Source organism: Anas platyrhynchos, chromosome 2 (genome assembly GCF_047663525.1).
Source record: "Anas platyrhynchos isolate ZD024472 breed Pekin duck chromosome 2, IASCAAS_PekinDuck_T2T, whole genome shotgun sequence".
Taxonomy (NCBI): domain Eukaryota; kingdom Metazoa; phylum Chordata; class Aves; order Anseriformes; family Anatidae; genus Anas; species Anas platyrhynchos.
Window position 1 is genome coordinate 131,302,090 of NC_092588.1, and position 24,451 is coordinate 131,326,540.

General features: G+C 33.4%; 1 protein-coding gene across 3 annotated transcripts in view; it reads right to left on the reverse strand.

Annotated features, from left to right (window-relative positions):
- Positions 1 to 24,451, reverse strand: part of PHF14 (PHD finger protein 14) — a 163,511-nt gene that overhangs the window by 7,358 nt on the left and 131,702 nt on the right. Inside the window, exon 20 of one of the 3 annotated variants that reach the window (XM_072033613.1) lies at positions 17,058 to 17,121. The exons of the other annotated variants lie outside the window; for them this stretch is intronic. The gene's annotated coding sequence lies outside the window, so the exon portion shown is untranslated. Of the gene's footprint in view, positions 1 to 17,057; positions 17,122 to 24,451 lie in introns of those variants that run through there. 3 annotated transcript variants of the gene reach the window in all.

Below are 24,451 nucleotides of genomic sequence, written 5' to 3' on the forward strand. Positions count from 1 at the left end.
TATAATGTAAATAAACATGCCATCGATTAGTTGGAAGCAGCTCCCCGCCCCGTTTTTTTCAGTGCAAAGAGCGACGTTGAACTGCTCGGTGGTTCCACGGGAGCCCTTCACCGCTGCAGTGCAGGGCATGGTACTCTAGGTGGCAATGCAAGACTGGGAGAAATGTTTTGACACTCCCGCGCCTCTTAAGCTACAGACAGCTGCTTGTTTATCACAAACTCTTTCCTTTAACTTGTACTGGTACAAGAACTTGAAGGCTTTTTGAAATGGTTGTCGGTGTTTTGTATTTTCTATTTCCTTTTTTCTAATTCTGATAGTACAGAAAAATATACTATTGCAAGAGTCCTTACAGCCAAATTTCATGTCACGCTTAGTACAGAAGTGGAATTTTATGCCAGATTTCCAATCCTCCATCTGTTTATCTCATTTTTAGAAGGCAACCATTCCACTGAGTGGTCCTTTTGGCTGACTGCCACTACAGTTGGGATGCTCTTCAGGGCAGGTGGTGCTTGAAACCAAACCATTGTTTTAAAAGTTCAGCTGGTTCTCCTTGAAGAAAGTACAGGAAAATGTTTCCTCTTTAACAACTCAAGTCTTTAAAGGTTTATGAACTTTACACAGTATCTATGAATGCTTAACTATTAAAAGCCTGAAATATCAAATATGAAATAGATGAAAAGCCACTGCAAAAGGATTGTACTCTGTCTGTACCTATAGGGACAAGCTTCCTTAATCTCCACTTCAGACTCAGAATGCAAGCTTGTCTTTCATTCATGTCTTTCAAGTCTGACCCTATCCCTAAGAACCTTTCTAAAGCACATTTGTCACTCAGTTATACCACTTATATCTGTGTATATGTAAATATATATATATATGGAAACCACAATAATATTTTCTACTTATATGACAGTATAATCATTATTGTTATGAATTATAAATTAAAGTTCCACTATATATATACTCACAATACTACTAAAGAATAGTATTCTGTACCCTAGAAATGCATACTCTAATCAAAACAAGATTATTTTAAATATCTATGCCTATACTCCTTCCAAATTTACAGTACACATTTACCAAATTATAAGAATGAAAATTTCTTGATTCTAAGAAATAAAATGTCATTTTCTTACAACAGCTACATGAAAACAAAAGGTTCTCAGGCCAACAATGAGGGATTAACAGCTCTTTTAAACATTTTTATTTCTTAGTAGTGTACATAATAAATATACAAATAAAAGGCAGTTCTTTTGACTGATCAGTTGTTAGGGCTCTATGTGTATCTTGGGAGCTACTAAATTATATTTGAGGAGTTTTTTCATACTTAACTATTTTCACAAATAAGTTCATTTATTCACACTTCTATCAAAAGGTCTGAATGTTGTTTGTTCCCAAAGTGACTAACAATAATAAACAAAGTATGCACAAATGAGTTACAGAGAAATGCTCCTGCAAACTACAGTTTAGAAATGCTGCCTACAGTTGAAAGCAGCTGAAAGATACTGCACTAAACATCAATGAAGTACACTTTTTTAACATAAAGAGATAGTACTATTGTATGAAAGGAATCAATTTCTCTCTATAACAGAGAAAATCTAGACCCTAATGAAAATGTTTTAGGAAAAATGAGTACATTGCATGCTTCTGATCAAAATTAATTAGAGTTTTAATATTTTACATTTTCTCCATAATTCTTTAAATGGTGCATTTATTTCATAGTAATAAACATTCGGTTCATTAAGTAAAGTTCAAAATCTGTGTTACTCGCTACATTTAACAACCTTTGGCCTTCTTCTTCAGTATTTCTTGATTTAGGTTTCCAAAGCATTGAATAAGCAATTGACGAACACAATTAAATTTCATGACTCGGCATATTTAGGATTCTTATTTCATCTAAGACAAAGGGCAATTAATCTACCATTCTATACTGAATCTAACTTTAGTGAGCCATGATAGATACTGAAATGAACTTGCAGGCAATGCTTAATTAAATTACTGTAAAAAGCACAACCAAATTTTTTTTTCCTTATGACAAAAGAAAATTAATATTCAATTTTTAAAAACTCTACTGCAGTATTATAAATTTAATAACTTGGGAATTAATGAAAACATTGCTATAATATGACAGCTAACAATTCAGAAGCCTTTCTTTCTCCATTTTTTATATTTCATCAGAGCATTTCACCTGAATAAAGCCATGAAATTTTGTTCAGGCTCAAGGCAGAAAAGATGGAGTACTCAATGGATTTAATATGATAACATAGCAGTCTGAACAACAATGGAAATGCCTTTATTTTAGTAACCTAATTTCCAAAAAGTGATATAAGCAAATGCTGTGAAAATGCCTTCATATTTGTTATAATTACCACTTTAAATGATAATCCATGAAGTTGCAAATGATAAATCAAGGAAATGAAAAAAAGTTGGGGAAGTAGATGGAGGGATTAGCTTCAATAACAAATAAAATCTGTGCTACAGACAAAGAAATCAGAGATGGAAGAGGCTTTTACTTTACATTTTTAAACACAATTCCTTTTTTTTAGGTCTCCCAAAACACGAAGTGCCATTCAAACTTCTAGTTACATGAACACATTATTCCAGTTATTTTCTTTATTTGCTTTATTTGCTTTATTTGCTAACTGAGTGTTATCAAACACTCAGTGGATTTCTAATATTATTATATTATTTTTGAAAGCACCGTCTTTACACAACAGTATTTAGATTTATAAACCAATTACTTGATAGGACCAATTCTGCATGGCAAAAGCAGAAAAATTGTTTCCTATTACTGTTCTTTTGGCTCCTATACATATGGTGTGTACTAACAAGGAACTGCACAGTTTAGCACAGTATCAAGCAAAAGGATTAAAATCAGAATTCAACAAAAATAACTTGACTGACTTCTCAATGACTTCAACATGCATTAAGTAAAATCCCCAAAAGAGCATCCTAGTCCAGAAATAGATCCACATCTTCACACTATCAACCCAGGTACAATCCCTTGTGGAAGACCTACACCTTCCCTATCATTCATTTAATCTAAATAAACACTAGCACTGCAGACCTACCCTAAAGTCAAAATCATTCCCTTATGAGATGTACAAGCATACCTCTATTTACACAGTGAGACCCAGACTTTAAGGCTACTGACCTTAACTTGGTTTTAACTTTGAGGCTATGGACCTTACATCAAATTGGACAAGAAGTTTATGGCTTTAGAAGTTAGGATTCAGTTGATTTGAAGGCAAAGGCAGACTTATAGATTTGTTTGTTGCTACATTTTTAACTTTATTTCTGTACTTAAGGGAGCACTTACTGTTCTTATCCTGTAAGAATGCCTGTACAGTTGTGTTTCATACAGTGGAGCATTTCAACTCCATGAAGCATCAAGGGTATGTTGGTAACAAACACACACTAAATTTTGAGTCATAACTGTAACACATAATATACTGATGTTTTAATAGTTTTAAGTTGATCGGCTTCTAAGTGAAACAAACAAACAAAAAAAAATCTGTGAAAAAAAACTGTGAAATAAATTCTCTTCAAATTACTCTCTAAACTTTGCATTTCCAAGCAAGGTTCTGTACTGAGTCTGGATGGAATGTAGTTAGTTTTCCCCACAGCAACCCATTTAGTGCTGTGCTCTCCACCTTTAGGTAGAACAGCATTGGTATTGCACCAATGTTTTGGCTATAGATGAGCAGTGCTGTCACAGCATCAAGGCTGTTTCTCCAACCCCTCCCTCAAAGGCCAGTAGACTGGATGTGAACAAGAGTTAGGGATGGAACATCACCAGGATATCTGACCTAAACCAACCAGAAGGATACTGTATGAAGTCATGTTCAGCAATAAAAGCTGAAGTAAGGGAAGGAGAAAGGGAGGCTCTCATTGTGAAAATATTGGTCTAGAGAATATTTGTTGTCCCCTTTCACTTTCATCAGCCTTTTTTTTTTTTTTTTTTTTTTTTTTTTTTTTTTTTTTACTTAAACTGACTTTATTTCAACCCATGAGGTTTTCTTTTTTCATTGTATTTTCTTCCTTCTTTCTTCTGAGTAGGGAGAGTGAGAAAGTGGCATGGCGGGCTTGAACTGCCCTTCAGCTATTAAACCATGCAGGTTCTAAAAACAAATGTTATATAATTCACTGGATATACTGAGAGATTTTTTGGTGATTTGTCAGGAGAGTGATGATTTTTCACTGCAGTTTTGTGAAGTCATAATCTGATGAAACTCTTTCAACTGGAAGTAATGCAATGACCAACCACTTAAGGTAATACCATAATCGAAATGAACCTTGAAAAATCTGCTCCGTGGGAGAACCTACCTCCAAACATGCTCTGAAATCCTTACAAAAGTTTTTCTCTAGTGGTGTTTATATATACACATAGAGATATACATATAGATATAGATATATACATATAGATATATATATATAAGTTTAATTGCTTTTCTGAAATTTAGAATCAAGTTAATTGACAGAGCTTACCTTGATCTAGGCAGTCACCATAAACAGGACCCCTTACAGGTTCATGGTGCATTTCCTTCTGATAAATCTTGAAGTTATCATTTTAGTATACGACATCAAAGCCAACTTGAGGCTTGACAACAGCTTGCTTCCTATCTCTCCCTGCCCTCCATCACATCACACATAACTTTGTCAGAAGACTGGGAGGAAAAAATACTTTGATGTGATTCAATTACTGAAAAACTATATTCTAAAAAATTCCCAAAGATAGAGAAATTTGCCTATAAATAATTAGCGTTCTGCATATTTATGGTAGAAGAGCTCATTACAGAGCTTACATTATAAATCATTATCTATCTCCTTTTCCTTAAAATGTTGAAGTCACAATATCATTTGTTGAACCCCCTGAAGTATATTAAACTTCATTCCTCAGAAGACTATTCACTCAGTTGTATTTTTGTTTGTTTGTTTCCCATTCTGCCATTAGGTTATATCACAGTGCTTCCAATACATAATATGCTTCACAACCATTAAGGTCCACAACATGCAAACATGTATACACACATCATTACATTCAACTCATCTGATCACTGAAATGAACAATACTATTTACTGTAGTTATGTATGAAATATACTGTAGAACAAGGCCCCTCTGGAATGGAATACTGAATTTAAATAGACCAAGCATGGCATTTAAATTATGGGTATTTAAGAAGAAGTTGAGGTGATTTTCAGAAGGCTATTTTTTCCTAAAATGCTATTGCTTTCAGTCAGCTGCAAATGAAGGGTTCCAGCCAACACTTTACTTAAGGTCAGCAATATTCAGCAGTTACTGATCTATTCTTTATCTGTGTTAATTGTTCATATTACTTAGTTGTAACCTCAAAATAGGTTGTAAAAAAAAAAAAAAAAGAAAACTCCAAAAGTGTGTAGCACTGCCATTCAAAGGAATATTTAAATTTAGAAACAAACATGCAACCATAGTACCTCAAATTCCAATGCAATTTAAAGATATGATTATAAAGAAATGTCATTATATAACTATGAAGAAAATAAGCAAATGTTGTCTATTTTGATAGACAACAAATCAAGTACCTTGTTCTTCCTCTATTAATTGAAGTTCCCTTTGTCTTTCAGTAATCTCCTTAACATGGCATTAATCAATTGCGGCTGAAACTGCACCAAAGTATTTTTAATTCATTTAATTTCAGTGAAGCTTTCAAGATGTAAGTTCTCTAAAAACAAAGCTTGAAAAATTTTATTAGCTGTTGTTTCCCCTGTCATTCAAAACACTTAAATTGATGCCATTTAAGACGTGGATGTAGAAAGCTCCCTAGCTCCTCCCAAGATTTTGCTGCTCAATTTGATAAACTGTATTACCTTGATTTAATAATTATTTAACCATAACATCCATTAATAATCCAAATCTTGTCTAAGTCATGCCACATATTGTACAAATACATCTGGATAGTCTGATCTTGTAGAGTCTAAAATCAGCTATGAAATAAATGAAAGAAGGGAAGGATAAGAAGTAAAACATCATAAAAGCCAAGTTGATCAGGATAACGGGCATGTATCTCACATTTTTTGTGCCAAGAACAGCTGATATATTAAGATTTATTAAAAAGTATATAATGTATACAAAATTTATATAAGCTATTACATATAGAAATATTTTATTTTTTTATAAAATAAATATACTGACTACAAGTAACATACACACAAAATCTGTCAGTTATTGCACGTATTTTAGCAAAACAGTACTGAGCCTAGAGGAATCAGTCTGTAAAGTGGTGCTTTTCTGGGGGAAACAGTTCAGACCAAGGCAAGACCAACTCCCTCTATGAAGCATGGTGTGTGGAAAAAAGCTGAGATAACTTCCGTACGCTGTGGTGGAAAATGCCACTGGAGGAGAGAAAGAAATGGAGGAATGCTTTGTAATAGGATTTATAATTTAAAGGAGGATCACTAACAGAAACCAGGATAAAGTTAATGCATGTGTCTATACTAAAGCAAGGTCTGAGATTCAGAAGAAGATCTCCTCAGCAAAAATCTCAACTCTGATGTTTGTCCCCCTGATATAAAATCTACTTGGCCTGGCAGAAAAAGGGTCGTAGAAACTGAACTCGCTGCTCTGTTAAAGAACTTATTGGTAAAATATGAAGACTAATTCTTGCAATGGCAGGATGGAGGTCTATGCATGAAAAGATTTATATAAGTGCTAAGTGCTGTTATTGTTATTACATTCAGAAAGTACAGAAGGCTTTAAAAGCACTAACTTTTCTAGTACAGAACATCACCTGTTCTTTCTGCAGCCAGCAAAGAAGACATAAAATGAATGTAGTTATTGCAAGAAACTGTCTGGTTCTAAATTCTGATGCATATTTTTTGTCTCTAGGAAAAGTAAACAACCATTAATAGCAGGAATTTTATGATACAAAACACAGTAAAATATGCAGCAAGCTATAAAGTATGTGAAAAGCTGTTCTACTTTACATAAACTTGTTTTTCATAAGGAAGTTATTTAATTGGAAAGATGCTTTGAGAGCAATCAGAAGGCAATGCATTAAAAAGGTGTCCAGTTTGGAATGATGAAAAGAGAATGGAGCCAATTTTTAAAACATAATGAATAAGGAAGTAAGTATATAGTGGGTGCTAGAAAATCAGCCAATGAGATTGATATGTCTATTCCTCTTTTTTCAGAAGGACAAGTACCTGCTCTCCAAGGAGGACCATATTCTAATATCATTTAAGTGGCAGTCAGTATCCTCCCTGTGAAAGATGCAGTGGTCAGCTTGAGTTATGTCATTTGACAATGACGTAACTCAATACCCTTTGACAATACCCTTTTATGTTTAGGTTGTCTTGTATTGGGTGATAATTTTTAAGGCTGTAGCTTAGGATTGCATCTTTGGGTACACCAAATTTTGGATATTTAGTTTCTGATTTAGGATTTTTAAAATACATCATTTATTTTCTGTCTTCTGCTTACATTTCAAACTGTGTTGTTTACTCAATGGGCAGCAGAATTTTCACATTCAACACTCCCTTCATCCAAGACCAGCAGTAATTCATTTGCCCTCTCAACATATCATTTTCATAAAATGTGAGTATTGCCTCTGTATATAACCAATTTTTCCTTTCTCCTTATTTCACTGAGAAAAATAAAAAGGAAATTTTTTCTTTCATATACTTAAAACATTAATTACAGGAAGAGAGTAATTGGTACTGCCTAAGAGGTTAAAGTACTTGCTCTGAACAGAGCTGTCACTAGTACAGTATTTATATTTATAAAGTGATTTCTGCATGAATAGGATTGTTCCAGGATGAAACAACATTTTTAATACTGTAACCAAACAAGAGATGAATGCATAAAATGAACTGTTTAACAGGGCTTTAGGTACCCCTTGTGCATTGTATTTGGAAATGAAGTCCTTAAACTCAGAAGCAGAGCGATTCTCAGTGGATTAGAAGGGAGCCTCACAGCCCTTTCAGTAACATCTTTTCATACAAAATTTGGCACTAACCCTCCATTTGCCTCAGCAAATGACTTCATGCTTTGTCCTTTTAATCCAATTTCCACCTTAATATAGTTTACAATGTAGTGAAAATACTGAAAGAAGATGCCTGAAAATGTATTGTGTTGGAAATCTAACCCAGGCAGTAATCCAATCAGTCAGTTCTTCATTAACTGAGAAGTTTAACCCACAGATAATCCACACAACTACCTTTAAAAACTACCTATGACTGGATACAGTTATCACACAGAAATGACTCAAAAAGGCAGGTAAGAGGCTAAGTCTGACAAAAAGAAAAGGAACAGGTACAACTGAAAGCCACAATAAGGACTGTAATCCTTATCACAGCTTGAACAGCTCAGGTCTGTACATTATTACAGCATTAGTTACTTCGCTGGTGCAGCCGTTAAGTGTATAGGCTAACCTATTTAGGAATAACTTCCTTATTAGCAGGTATTATCTCCTTTTTTTTTTTTTTTTTTTTTTTTTTGTAGGCCAAAACATTCATGCATACCTTAAGCAGACACCCCACAGCATCCAGAATCCCATTCAGGAAAGCCTTATTCATACTTTACTGTTGTGGAAAACAGTGATTTCCTTGTAAGTAAACATTGCTACTTTTGCTTCATCTTTCTTAGACCGATTAACCATATGATATCCTGAAAATGACAGACAGTTGTGGACTCCAACAGCTTACCACCTATCTGTGCTGGCAAAGAAGGGCTCCAAACCAGTATCACAGTGTCTCTCTTGCAGAAGCTCCATAGATCCACTGATGAATTAAAGGCAATATATCATCACTGTCAACACAGTGAGATTCAACACAGGTTAAATTAAAAATAAAACGCCAACAATCTTCAAGTAACTTAAATATGATGAAAACATAGTACTAAGATATTACCGTCCGAATATTCAGTTTCATGTATCTTTTAATCCTATTCAAGCTAGTATCTCTTCATACATGTCTTTAATTCATGCTTTCAGTAGAAGCAGGAGACTGAAAACTGTACCTAACCAGAGCAAAAGCATATTCAATAGTTTAATGGATTACAGTCCTGCAAATCAGAATCTGCAGAAAGCACAAAGCAAGTGAATTGAGTGCTGGAGCTTACCGGAGTTCATTGCAACAATCTTAACTGTAGCACTCCTACTTCCCTTCACAGTGGGAAAACATGACAAATAAAAGCCAAGAGTAGATAATTCATATTAATTCTAGCATATGGGGGTGCATGCTAAATTCTCAATGGCTATGACTGGAAAAAAAGAATTGTGGAGTATTTTGTACCATTTGTGAAGCGTTTTCTGAGTGTATCTTCTTTTGCACAGCCAAACTTGTCAGTTTTACACACTTCTCCATAGAAAGCTAAATTGTTTCTTAACAATTTACACAATTTCTCACAAGATATAAGGGTTTTGTTTATATAGAATATTTCAAAGTTAAGGTGTGAGAAACACAAAGTGTGCAGGAAGGAGGAGGAAAGAAAATGAAAAATACATTTCCTGGCATTATTTGCCCACACTGGCTCTCAGCAATAAACTATCACTGTTGCTTAGTGAAAAGGATTTGCATTCTTAGTCTATGTAAAAATACAGGATATGTCTGTGATTCTCATTTTCTTGTTTCTCTGAGTGATTGAAGCAAGGGCTAAGACTTTTTTTTTTTTTTTTTTTTTCCTGTACATTTTAATTAAATGCAACACAGCCCTCTACGACTCCTTGGTTAAAGTCCCAAATATATATATATATATATATATATATATATATATATATATATATATATATATATATATATATATATCATTTTCAAGGTCTTATCCATTCATTCAAAGAGTAAAAGAGAGTTCTCTCCATGCTTGTTTGGTTGTTTTGAGCTGATAGCTTTAGACAAAAGCAGGTAACTATAATATGTCTGAAGGCTTCAGTACCACCCTCTCACAAGCCATTTTTTTACTGCCTTTGCAACATGTGCAGAGCTTTGGAGAATGCTGCACCATTTTCAGGCTTGTTTCCTTCCAGCTTTCACAGTTTACTTCAAAAAAATCTAATCTTTTTAAATAGAAAAGTTTCTGAAGACCCTTAAGATAATTCTGAAAATCTTGACCTTTCCTGTAGGCACAGTTCTTTCTTTGCTGCTGTCCCACTTCCTTTCTTAAAAGAACGTCTCTTGGTACAAGGACAAGGTAGAACTAATGGCTTACCATGTATAGATAAATCCAGGTGCGCAACTAAGGAGATTTTTCCAGAGAGGAAATACCTGGCAGCTGGTTTTCTTTTTAAAAAACAAACAAGTTTTTTGTTTGTTTGTTTGTTTGTTTGTTTTCATTGAATCTGTTATTTAAGAGATTTGGAAAGCAAAATAGCACTGAAATCAGGGAGAAAAACTGAAGGAGGTACCATTCACATTCTCTGAAGAAATGAAGAATATGTTTGGGGACTATTGCAATGTGTTCTAACGAGAAAAAGAGCTCCTTTGGTGTCCAAATGTAATGGTTGACATAGGCATTGAATATTTCAATGATTAATGCTATTTTAAACTGATTCATCCACTATAAAAGCCTTTTAAACCAGGAGTCCTGTTATTTGTTAGGGAATGTATGAAGTGATATTTATCCTCAGATTTATTCTGTTCAGCAACATACTTTATCCACCTCACCGGGAATGAATGAGAGTCTGAAAATTAAACATTTCAGATGAAAGAATACAACACAGAAATTAATTTTCCAACTATGCTTTCAGCTTTTTTGTTTGCTTTAAAACACAGACCACCTGTCTATTCTGTAGCCTATAACAGCAGTTGCCAGCTTTCAGTCCTTATTCTCTCCTTTGGGAAGAAAATTTATCCATGACTAAATCACTAATCCTTGCTTAGCAGCATCTAATCACTGCTCATCTTAGTTGTTTTGTTTTTATTCTTATTTTTATTCTGTACCTTGAAAATTAAGCTTCAAGTCTTTTCACGCAAAAGGGATTGCTGAAAACTGAAAAAATTTATTGGGGTTGGGATGAGGTGGAGCAGAGAACTCAAGTTTCATTGTACTGGTCCACTTGCTGGTAAGCTGTTATGCCAACTGTTGCCCCTAAATCCCTTTTGGACACAGAGAGAGATTCTTAACATCACTTTCATAAGCCAAATTTCTCATTATTTTAGAACTCCCATAATAATAATATTTCATCACTCTGAAAAAAAAAAAAAAAAAAAAAAGTTTAGATTCCAACCTGGGACAACAGCAGGCTTTGTTCAACTGTTACAGATTTTCTGAGGCATACAGCAGGTTTTGATCATACTTAAAACAACCGAGATAACTTTTGTAACTAACTTCTACAGATAAACCCACCCTGCTTTCACCACACTAGCTATGTATCCCTCACTATTCCAAAAATGTTAAATGCATAACTGAATTTCCTTTTTTCAAGGTGTATGATTTCATAACCCATGGCAGGAAAGGATAAGAAGAGTCAATTGACAACAATATGTTACGCCTGTCCAAACATTTGAAATGCCATATCTCTTCAGTAGCTTGGCTTATACATCATTCTTTTGCTTTCTACATTAGTGTTTATGAACCAGTCATCTATCAAACCCTGCAAAATCAAAGAGTAGATATTCTGGAGGCAACACTTTTTTTTTTTCATACTTTCAGAAAGGCACACTCAAACATATGTGGTCTAACAGCAATTAACACTTCAGAGAGCACATTGTTTCTTTGGGCTTGAAATACCACTTTCAAACACAAGATTGGCGGACTTGCTGAAATTGCTAAGCCACACACTTCAGCTTTCTGGAACACATGAAAAGACTGCATTTCTGTCCAATGGTAGGCTTTCTTAATGAAGTTTTTTGGTGCGAGAAGATGTGAAGCAAGCTCCTTACAGAGCATTTTAAGATGTGAATTCTAATATAAAAACTATCATTAATTCTCTAATGCTAAACTAGCATCAATTTTCTAATAAATAAGCTACCATTAATGCAGAAAATATAAATCAGGAACTTCTAAAGTTACAATACTCTGGAAAAAAATGGCTATGCCATCTTGTCAATGTGCTACATTTGTATTAAAAAGTGAACTATAACCACAATTCATATATGTTAACTGCAGAAACAGAAAAGAAGAAAAAAAAAAAAGAAAAAAAAAAAAGAACAGAGACCACACTGTATGGAATAGTGCATCTGAAAAGCATTTGTTTTTGACACTATTGCTTGGCTTCACCTCTCCTTGGCTTCACCTCTCCATCCTGACATTAGCAGGTTAAATTTTGCCATAAAGGAATAAAGGAACTGCATGGAGGAACAACAATTGTTTTCTAGCTCAGTTTCTTTTTGCATCCAATGAAATTTTTTAGTGCTGGATGATGTGAAGCAAGCTACTCAGAGGTCAGCACCAGTCATTCAGAATCTACAGGATTATATGATCCTAGAGTTTTCTCACTTCAGAAGTGTAATGTTTTGTTTGAAAAGTATTAAGAGAGCAGCAGTCAGTGTGCCTGATTAACCTGCCATGAAGGCATCATACTTGTTGTACAACATAAGTCGGGCCCCATGGTTCAGAAGGGGATGAAGACAAACAAGTATTTCTTCATATCTCCATTTGAAAGCTCAAATAATTGACATATAATGAAATCAATTCATCTAATGTACCCATATTCTTGGAACAGAGCATACCGAGGCTTTACCAGAGCAAGAAAAGCCTCTGGTATATGAATCCATACACACTGGTAGGCCAATACAATTTTTTGTCTGACAAACTTGTCTCACATTATAACAGCAGACAATCCTTTGTAAAGATGAATTGTGGATAATAATACATTAGAATGCATCTTCATAGTGAAATACACATAGTAGCCTAACGTGAAGAGACGCAAGTGCCTGACTTCCAGCAGGTATGAGCTCATGGTTCAGTTTAGACATCCTCATATAGTATCTTCCTAATACTAAACCAGAAATTGATATTTTAAAGGAAAGAACAATGAGCTAATGTGAAAAAAAGGTGTTAGAATGCATTTAATTGTATGCAAGTGACTAAAAGCTCTAAGTAGTTCTTCAGAAGCATAACCATATAGATGCAGACAGATTTATTTTTTATTTTTTGGTAATTAAAAGCTGAGTTTTATTATTCTGAAGTGTTTGTAGTGCATCTAGGTAAGATGTATTTTCAACATCTGATTTCTTTTTTTAGACTACAGCAAAACTGAGAGGGAAAAAAAAATTACTCTAAAAAAAGTTTACATTCTCACTTAGAATAGTTGGTAGAAAACAGACCAATTCATCTGACTTCCTGCCTTTATTACTATTAATTTACTCAGATTCTTCAAAAGAAAAGAGGACCTAGTGAATTTGCAAGACAACGCCAAGTATCAGTGGTTGTGTGCTGTCCAGACAATGGCAATCTCTCCATTGTTATGCTATTTATAAATGAAATGTGTAGAATCTATAGAGACAAATAAAAAAGTTGATACTATTACTTTTCTCTGATAACCAGTAGAAGCTACGAGTTATAGAAGATTCTCAGCCTGCCTGTAGGTAGCTTTTTGGGTTGAACTATGACATTATTTAGGAGGCTGCTTGAGAAGACTGACAAAAATTCAGTGTACATAAACAACATGATCTTGAAAAAAGATGCCTAAAAATCTGAATGAAATGTGAAAAGTGCTAACCAATTCATTTATTTGTTTAACACAGAAAAGCTATCAATTTAAACTGCCATGACTTGGAATCATCTTACCTGTTTGAGCTCTCATAGTGAGATGATTTACTTACACAAGGTGCTCTCAGTGGACAGCCCTATCTTGCATATTGATTTTAGGGTGGGATGGTGCAACATTAAAACAATGACAAGATGGTAAACAAATGGAGTCACCCATAGCACTTTGTTACTACAGAGTGACCACCTAAGAGTAAATTCCACTTGGTCTGTAAATAATCACAAATTCAGAGCTGGTAGGAACTGAAAATATTTACAGAAGGACTTAAAATTGAAATTACAAGTATCTTTCAAGCTACCGATCATGCACTATTAAACAAGTTTTATTGCTTTATCATAGCAATTAATTTTTGTTTCACATTAATGACATTCTTATCATGCCTAAGTTGCTAATGGAATTTGACAACAGCAAATACCGTAAGATCATTTAGCTTATTCATGTCACTGGCAGGGATGAATACATATCTTTACATTATTGATTTTCCTAATATACTAATCGCTTCTAAAATGAATGACTGTCTCTATGTGTTTTAGTCATTGCAAGGAAGGGTTCATTCGCACATTGTCTTTTTAATATCTGATTTTTTTAAAGAAGCCAATAATCAAATTTCTAAATAGCAGTTCTAAGCATAAACTTTAGGTATACCCCATACATCTTAATATATGCTTCCTTATAAATATATGACCTTACTAAACCTTCTAGCTTGTTTCATCACCAGTCTGATCTGATATTAATGAGTGATTAAATTTATTGTAGGGAAAAAGGTACAGTTCAAAGTAAAATTCTCATGTTCATCAGAAACACCAAGACTTCATTTTGGCTTTCCACTTATTTGAGAAAAGCTGTTCCAGCCTGTAATGGATGCCTTCAGTCTTCTGAGTACTTTTTCTGGACTGTCTTCAGAAAAAGAAGTGTTTCTTCTGTCCAACTGCCTATGAGAGCAGCTCTCTCAGCAGACCTGCACTCCCCGACTGCAGCTGGAACTACCAAGCATGTGGAAGCTGCAGGGCTGGCTGTAAATGTGGGAGGTGCTGGTGCTGCAGCCTAGGGCTTCAGGAAGGAGAACTGACACAGAAAGTAGGAGACTTAAGGACTCTGCATCACCCATAGAAATGGGTATATTTGTCAAAGAAAGGCTGTATATGGCCCTTAAACTACTTCAGATCATATATACACACACACACATATATATATATTTAATAATAAAAGGACAATTATGAATTCTACAAAACAAATGTAAAGTTTCATCACCTACACCTTTTCTCTTGTGTTATTACTTCATTACAAGCAGTACTAACACTTCCTTCTATTTTTCTCATTAAAGAAACTGGATGCACAGCTGAAAAAGTTGAAAGATACTGAACAATAGTATTTGTGTATAAAGTGCTTAATTACAAACATATTTTCAGTTCTAATTATGTTTTTATTATCCTAATTACTTTGCTACTTATATATTTAAGCACAATTATATACTGTGATATGCACCTCTCCTCTATTATATTTACTATTAAGGCCAATTTTATTCAAATATACTAATTGCAGGGTGTTTTTTTTTTTCAAACTGTATTATTATTGTACAAAATGACTAAGTGCTACTGATCACATAGAATGTGTACCTTTAGACTGATACTAAATAAGCATCAATTTTATTATTATTCCAAGTAAAGTATTTGCAGAATTAGTATGAAGTTCAGTTCAGTTGTTCTAAGTTTCACTTGACCTTCACTTTTTTTTTAAAAAAAAAGATTTTTGTATTCATACAAACATTCTTGCTGAAGATGGGGTTAAACTTGTCACAAGCATTTTAATAAAATACCGAAGACCTTCTTTAATTTATGGCAGATATATTTTCAAGAAGGAAAATGCTGATATTATCTTGGTTATAAGCTTACTGCTGAAATGATTTAGATATTCTTTTCCTTTCACACAGTATCAGTATAAAGTCTTTCTTTGCAGGCAATGAATTATAGTTGACACTTCAAACCTATTCTATCAGTATCTCCTAGTTCAGAAAAATGAGAAAACATAAATATTTATTCTATATATACGGAAGAGACACAAGACTCTGATAAAAATGATCCATTATGGAATGATGAATAATTGTTACATGTGTCACACTTAGAACAGGAAAGGGCAAAAAAAAATTGCCACTTTTTAATATGAGGATTTGAGGTTATTGTGTAAATAAAAACGCAGTCCTTTTATCACATTGAGCTGATAAGCCCTGTGATTTCTGATGGAATGCACTTCATAACTACATGGAAGATGAAGCTTCCTGTGGCAGACTCTTGGTCCAATTTGTCTATTAATAACATGCTTTAAGAGTGTAAAAATATTTATGCAAACAGCTTTCCATTTCCCCTGCTTATGTATGCAATACTTCCCTAGCTTAAGTTCAGCAATTAATATGACTAGGAATTCATTTGTTCCATGAAACGATCTGTTCAGTGTCTTTAATCTTGTTCCTATTACTAATATAAGCTGTTATATTATGCAAAGAAGTAAAGACTATTATAAACTGCTAAATACTAGTCTATGAAAACTATCCAAGTGTTACTATAAATTTTCTTGTTGGATGGGATTGGGTCAGTATGGAAAAAAAAATAATATTTCCAAATTTTTGAAATAATATTATCAGTCTTACTATCAGTCTTTCCTTCTGAAAAGGCAGCAAACAAGCAAGCAAACAAAAACATTATGCACAAGCCAAAATGCAGTAATCAGAATTAAAACAACTTAGTTTTTTGTTGTTTGTTTTTTTTTTTTTTTAATTATTATTATTCACAAAGTCTGGTTTTATGCTAGAAATTGAAGATCTCTGAGACAAAGAACATTCTTTTTTGATTGAGTGTTTTTAACTGTACAGCCTTTAATACAAAACCTAAATACATTCATAATATAAATCATGAAGTTAAAAAAAAAAATAAAAATCAAAATGACCAGCTCTTGGGGTATGATTGCCACAAGAAAGGTATAATATGTAAATGCACAGAATTATTTACTAATTAGTGTTATGGGAGCATCACAGAATGCAATGTGATTTCTTGACGGCTTTCTCTTTATTAAATTAAAATTAAAATACATATAGATTAAGTGAAAATAAGGTAGAGTTAGTTCAGTAAATAAAAATCAGGAACTTCTAAATTTACAATACTCTGGAAAAATGGCTAAGCCATCTTGTGAATGTGCTACACTTATATTGAAAGCCACAATTCATATATGCTAACTTAGCAGAAAAGAAAAAGACAGAGAACACACCAGATATGCAATAGTACATCTGAAAAGTATTAACTTTTGACATTATTGCTTGGCTTCATTTCTCCATCATTGACAGGTTAACTTTTGGCATAAAGAAATAAGGAGCTACACTGAGGAAAACAACTGTTTTCTAGCCCAGTTTCTTGTCTCCTTCAGTGGCCACAGGCAGACATAGAGGAAACTGCAAGATGAAGGCAAGAACAAATTAAATCTATCCCTACTATTTTCCTAAATTAAATGTTATTTCTAACTACAATAATCTTTATCTCAATAATTTTGAGATAAAGCAATTTCACTCAACTTACTTAGTATTATAGAAGGAATTTCGAAAATGTAGACTTTAGGAATAATTCTGTTATTTTAACACTACAAATTCTTCCACTTTTCCATCACAGATGAAATAAATCAAATAAAAGTTTGTTTTAAAATTTTGTCTTTGTGTTCAGTGTTTCTACATGACATTTTGAAGGAGGAATGGAGGGATAAAATAAATTTCTCTCTATGGTATACAGAGAGATTTTTCAGCACCTCATATTAGTGGTGAAGAAAAGTTCCCTCTACTCAACCTTTCTTATAGGAACTAGGATTGGGTTTGTTTTTTGCAGTTTTGCATGCTTCCTCTTTTTGAATAACTTGGTGCCTCTGCAGACAGTGAAAGGTTTCTCAAATAATATGAGTTTAAAATTGGGTTATTTTTACTCTGCTGCTTATCTGGCTAAAATATGAACAATGGTGACTTCTGGATTATCTACAGGTTCTGAATGACACCGCATCTTTTTTGCCTCTATTGCCACTTCAAATACCACTCCTTCAAACTCAAAGAAACTGCTAAAAAAAACAACAACATTTTGCAGAAACCAACATCTAAAATTCTGCACAACATGCAAACACAAAAAATTATATTTTATGTGTGACTCCATTTTTAAATTCTGACTTACTGAGATCTTTTTTCCCGAGCTACTTAAAAAAATAAAGACTGTCAGGAAATGACAGTAAAAATAAATATCTAAAATGCAGAAAAAAAATCTCTGCTCCTTTTTTTACAGTTCCTACTTTTTCATATCTTGTCGCTTTATTTGGGTATCATACCTCCCAGACTTAAAGCTACATTAGAACAAAGATGCCCTTATTCTTGACGTTATGTTTAATTTTCTACACTTCTCTAAGAAGATACTTTCTAAATGCCTATCTTTATCCTCCTAAATTATGGATATTTATCTTCATAATGTCTACCCCATGTGAGCAATATCAGATTAACTGAGTTTACCTACATGCAAAAAGTCTACTGAAAATTTAGAGAAAACTGAAGTATAATTGAAGGTTTGGAAAACATACATTAAGGTAGAAGACAACTAAGTCACAGTCTGTAAAGACTTCTACAGGAAAATGAAAATCCCAAACAAATGAGCCTTTGATTTAGCTGACAAAGGTTTACAACTGATAGAGGCTTAATTTAGACTAGAAATCAAACTGATATTTATCACTGCAAGTCACTCTGTTTCATTTGAAATATTTTAAATTAATATGAATACTTTTTTTTTTTTTTTCCCAAAAATCTGTTCTTATTCACACCAAATTTAAATTTAGAAAAGAAGCACTCTGGCACATGCTACATAATAAATTAGACTGGCTGGTGGTAATGACCTCTCCTGGCCTTCTATTCTATGAATCTTAGAAGACAAACCCTGGCTACTGACTAACAAAATTGATATTACTATTAAACACATTTAAGATGACAACAACAACTAAACAATACAGGAAACATTTCTATTATCATTCACATGTACAAATTAAATTAACACTGATTGCTCAATTTGGAATTTCTGATGTAAACCACTCTCAGGGGTGAATCATTAATTAGAACCCACTACTTAAATAGAGTCTTTTCAGAGGTGATGCTCCAGTTAAGGTCCTAGAACACAGTATCTTACGCCTTGTTGAGCTCAACCCAACAGTGAAAATGTGAAAATCTTACAAGCAGCAATTGATCCTGATTTACAGAAATAAGAGAAAGTCTTTCTCACTAAATACATCATGAAGCAGTAACTCTTAATTTTATTCAGTCTCCCAAACAACCCATATATGAAAAGCCTACCGTTGTGGGGTAAACTGAGAGAAAAGCTCTAAAACAGCCTTTGAATGGATAAATACAGAAGAACTATAAATAAAATAAAGCCAGAAACAGTAACTGATACTTTGTGTTATTTCATTAGTTCTTCTAGAGTACATAAACTACAACCCAACTTCCCTTTCAGCGCCAGTGTGGTTTTGCACTGGTGTACATGGATGGAAGACTTGCTCTGCTGGCCACTGAACTGGAGGTCATCTCCAGACCCCCATGTTAGCCCTCAACAAAATGCATTTCCTGGGTAAAAACCCAGCTTGGGTGCTCTGAAATCCCTTCTGCCAGCATTTTTCTCAGTGGACACTGGCATGCTCTACAGAGTTTTAGGAAAGTAATTTTAGCCAACTGAGTTGTGCAGTAGGCATACCTCCAATTCTTTTGTGTATATGGAGATTGCAGAATATTACAAAAACAATGCCCTATGAGAGGAAACAGAGGTATCGTTATTGGAAGAATTTTTGTGCTGACTTCTGCTGCCCACTATCTTCTTTCCTGTGCTGACTACAATCAATTTAAACAACAATCTTACCAGAGTTAAAAAATAAATAAATAAATAAATAAATCAAGACTAGATAATGGAAAACTAATTTCTCAAAGATACTACTCATATTCAACTTTAATTTAACTGTATTTTCACTAACATTTTCATTGTTTTTAAATAAAACAAAGACCATAAGTATAGCATAGAATATGTAGTTCTGTGTATTACAGGTGATCCAGAGGTTTATGGAAACTAAGATGGCTGAGTATTCACTTAAAAAAATATAAAAGATTAACTGTAGGAAAACTGTTCAAATAAGAAGGATTCAGTAGGTCAATGAGGGCTATGAAAGATAATGGCGTGTGCTAATCCACTTCAGAATCTTCAGAAAATAGTCATGTGTTGTTAAAATAACATACATTTAGCTTTAATTTGCTGTTAATTAAGGTAGATAAATTAATGTATATATGGGTATCACAAAAATACATATTAATAGCAAAAAGAACTATTCTAATAGATAACACACATCACTGATTCTGGTGTCCTAAAATATGTAGGTAATATGAACTCTTCAGTGTCTGCTAAAAATTCTTCTTAACAGTGAGAGTAATTTAAAGAAACAACACTTTGATGAAGCACCATTGCAACACAATTGGGACTGTACTGCAGTTCAGAGATAACCCTGAAACAACTGGGTAGGGAAAAATCTATATAACCTACGTTATTAATGACTTCTGAGTGACCTCTGCTTATCTTCACTACCATAAAGATGACATTGAAATTTTCAACTGTGCTCAAGCTTCATTATTCAAAATCTCGACTATAATAACTTGAGTATTCTAATGATATTTTCAACCTGTCATATTAAAATAAAGAAGAAAATTTCTGAGATTATATATGATCTAGAAAAATGATCACTGCTTTGTTTATATAGCGCTATGTGAAATCTTATGTTTACACTGCATACAATGATCAGACAATGTATTTGTTTAATTTTTCATTCAAATATTACAGATAAGAGAGAAGATAACAAATCATTCAGAAAAGAAAGAAAGAAAAAGAGAGAGAGAGAGAGAGAAAGAAAAATGAAGGAGGGAAAGAGGGAGGGAGGAAGGGCAGGCTAAGGATGTGTACACTAGATATTGAAAAAGGAGTTATAAATTTACTTCCCTCCAGGAAGGAATTTCAATTGTACATCACACATACCACTCAGCAAATGACAACAGTAACTTACGTGACCAGGTATCATGCCATTCCATGAACATCTCAAAACATCCAGTCACAGCTGGACAGATAGCACACATAGGTACACTCAAGCCCACTGACACCAGTACAGCTAGCAAAATATACAGCCTCTGGGTACAGACCTTCATCTTGTACAACTTGCTGCTGTTTTCTAGTTAAAATTTCTTAGTTGAACATTTCTTAGTTAAAATCTTACTTAGAGTTTGCTTAATTTTATTTTTTCATTACATTTCCCACTATCTTCCCCCAGCCAAAAGATATATTTTATGATTTATGTAGTTTAAACTGAAATTAAAACTGTTCTTCCTTCCTTCCTTTCTTCCTTCTTTCCTTCCTTTTCCTTTCTTCTTTTTTTTTTTTTTTATTTCTTCTTAAAATACAACCGATTGATTAACATAATACAACACTTTTACAGTGACAAAATATAACATGTAAACTTCAAACTTAATTTACAAAAAATGAAACAATTTTTTGTGGACAATGTGTTAAGTAAAAACAATGTTTTAAATATACAATGGCTGTAATTTGTTTGTTTGTTTCCTATCCATTTTAAAGAGTATTTCAGGTAGTTTCTCAAATAAAAAAGAAGCTAGTATAATTTAATGAAAGTTAGTGGGTGTTTTTTTGTTTGTTTGTTTTGTCTTTTTTTTTTTTTTTCTCTCTTTGAGGGAATCTATTTCCAACTCATCTGTATTCAGAATATGAATATAAATTTGTACACAAGTAATTCTAAATGCCATTGGCTTTCCACTTTTAATGCTGTTATTTTTCCAAAGAATGTATCCACAGATCAATGACCCTTTCATACAATCTGAAAATGCCAAAGAATAACACTTCGGGGATAATACTGTTTTCACTTGACTTACAATAGTCATTTTTACAACAGAAAGTAAGCATGACATCCTAAAATTACTAAGGATGCCATCCAGAGCATTTATATATCAGGGGAAATGATGACATGGAAATAGAATTAGATAACTAATAATTATTCACACACTAATTTCAAACTAAAGACATGTTAAAATGAATGAATCTCACAAATTATCGAACTGCTTATTTAGCAGCATATATTGTTACATTTTTTGCATGTTTCATCATTTTTCTGTTACTTTTTATTAATTACGGCTACTCTGAATTGATGATCTCCAATGTACACATCAGTATGTATCAAGACTGATGAATGCATCTTGGATGTTCAAGTCACGTGGAGGGTCTGCCCATATGCAAGACTCTACTCCTACACGTTTTCCTGAAGCAAATTTGCAGACACACTTTACAAAACAAGTAGAGCTGACAGAAAATTCCAGGAGTCTTTCTCCTTTACCTCATCGCCATCAGAACGACTTTCTTATGGTGACCTGCAAATAGGCACTTTTGCCTAGGTACTGCTTGCTGCTATGTGGTTTCTTTCAGTCCTTCCCCCTTTTCCCTCCCCCAGAGGAAAGTCTGATAGCAGATTATCTAATTTATCTAACTTCTATAGTGCGCTTTTCTCTATAGTCCATATGTACAGAGTGCTGTCAGTTTCTGAATTCAATTATTTTGGTACTGGAAAAAAAAAAAAAAAGTTATTTTTTAAATTTCTAGCATGGATTCTTTATTGCTTTTAGAAATATGTCTGACTGTCAGGCAATAAAAGAGAATACTGCAGGGATTCTTAGCTTTTGACATTTTTAATTGCTTCTGCTTTGGTTATTACACAATAGATAGTTTCATCATATAAATATAATGTATCTTTGCAAAATCCTTTAAAATATGATTTCAAACCAATGAATGCCATTTTCTATTTGCCTTTAATTTCCTCTCAATAGTAAGTTCATCAGAGTGTAACAATTAATTAACTTAATTAAGCTAACTTAATTATGTTCTTTCATAGGTCAATATGTAGAGCTACTCAGATTAACAGCAGAGCTTGTAAAGTTAATCTTCTTGTATAATGCAAATGATGCCAAGTCATGTATTAAATACCTTCCTGAGTAACAGATGATACAGGACTAAATGTACTTTAAAGAAGGGCAGAGACTGTGAAAAGGTTAAATAAAGAAAAATATCTTGGATTTGTGGAAATTTTAAACAGACCTAATTCATTTTTTAAGTTAATAATCTTCTTCCAAGAGGAGGCTTCATTCTATAAAGACATTTACAGCTTAAATATACATACATAAAAAATTGACTTCAAAAGCAAAACTGTGTGACAACATTTTCCAGCCATCTTGCAACCTTTATGTTTCTTTATTAAGAAGATTACATAAAACAGTCCTGCGAAAAGATTGGATGGAAAATGTGAATTCTTAACTTCAGAGCATTTGCATGCCTACTGTATTTCCCAGTTTATTTTACAGAGGAATCACTTCAGTAGCCAAAGGTATTATGCTCTCATATCTGCTTATTATTAATTCACTTTTAACACAGTTAGACTCTAAGGCTTTCTTAGTCATGTGGCTTAGCAATTTTGCTATGAAATATTATTGGGAACTACAGTAATAATAATAATTACTTGTAGAAGCATAAAAAGTAAAATCAAACAAACCAAATGATCTGAACAGGTGACTGATCTCTTCTGTTAAACAAATGAGTCTGATGGTTGAAAACCATTGTCTGACATCAGGACCATATGTCAAATAGCCAAATTTCAGACAACTAATCAAATTTCAGTCTTCTCTGTAATTAACCTGATTTAGGTCCAGAAAATATTCTAAATGCATAGGAATTCTAGGCCTGTAATCCATTGCAACTCTTTGTTGCAACACAAAGAAAACAAAGAAGGTGGGGGCACTTCTGTAAGGTGATTTGAACACAAGTGTAAAGGAAAAGGCTCTGCAAGTGTGGAAACTACTCAGAACTTTCAAAACCAGAATAAAGTACTAAGAAATACACCAACAGGACCAATCCTATGTCCGCTAGGGGATTACACAGATGCTATGCGTTCTCTTTCTTAAACTATGCCATGTAGAATTTATGAAGTTGCACAAAATGATGTTGCATGTCCTGACCTCAGGATGATGAAAAGGTCCAGAGCATAAATCAGCTTGTGTTCCAAAATCACAGGCCTATGACTTCTAATATAATGGAGAATAGTCTATGATATAGAACAACTAGTATATTAGCATGTGTGATTTTTCTTCAGAAAGCATCTGCTAGGTCCACACAGCATGGAAGTTTCCAATTACTTTTCTGAGCACTTTAAAAGTTAAACAAAAAAATTAGTGTTCAAGAGTAAATCTGTAGTCCAACCCATTCTGTGTAACTTTTTTTTTTTCCAATTAACAGTGTGTCAAGAACAACATATTTATAGCAAAAACAGTCTGACAATTCTTTTGTTGAATAAGTTCAAGTTATCAGCTACTCGGAACAGGGAAATTATGGTTATATCTATGAAGTTTAGAAAAGCACTCTTTTTTTTTTCATAAGTGCAAGCATAACAGATTTGTATTTATACAGATAGATAATATACAAATATATTTCTCTAATATTTTCTTGTGTTCTCTACAAATCATCTTCCTAGTTCTTGCCAATGTGTATTCTACAAGATGATTGAGTTATTTCCTCAAAGGAAAAATGAAAGATGGAAATCCAGTTATTTAACAGTCTTCTAGTAACTTCAGATAGAGAAAATATCACATGAGCACTATTACAGTCTTTACCATGTAAAGACTTTAC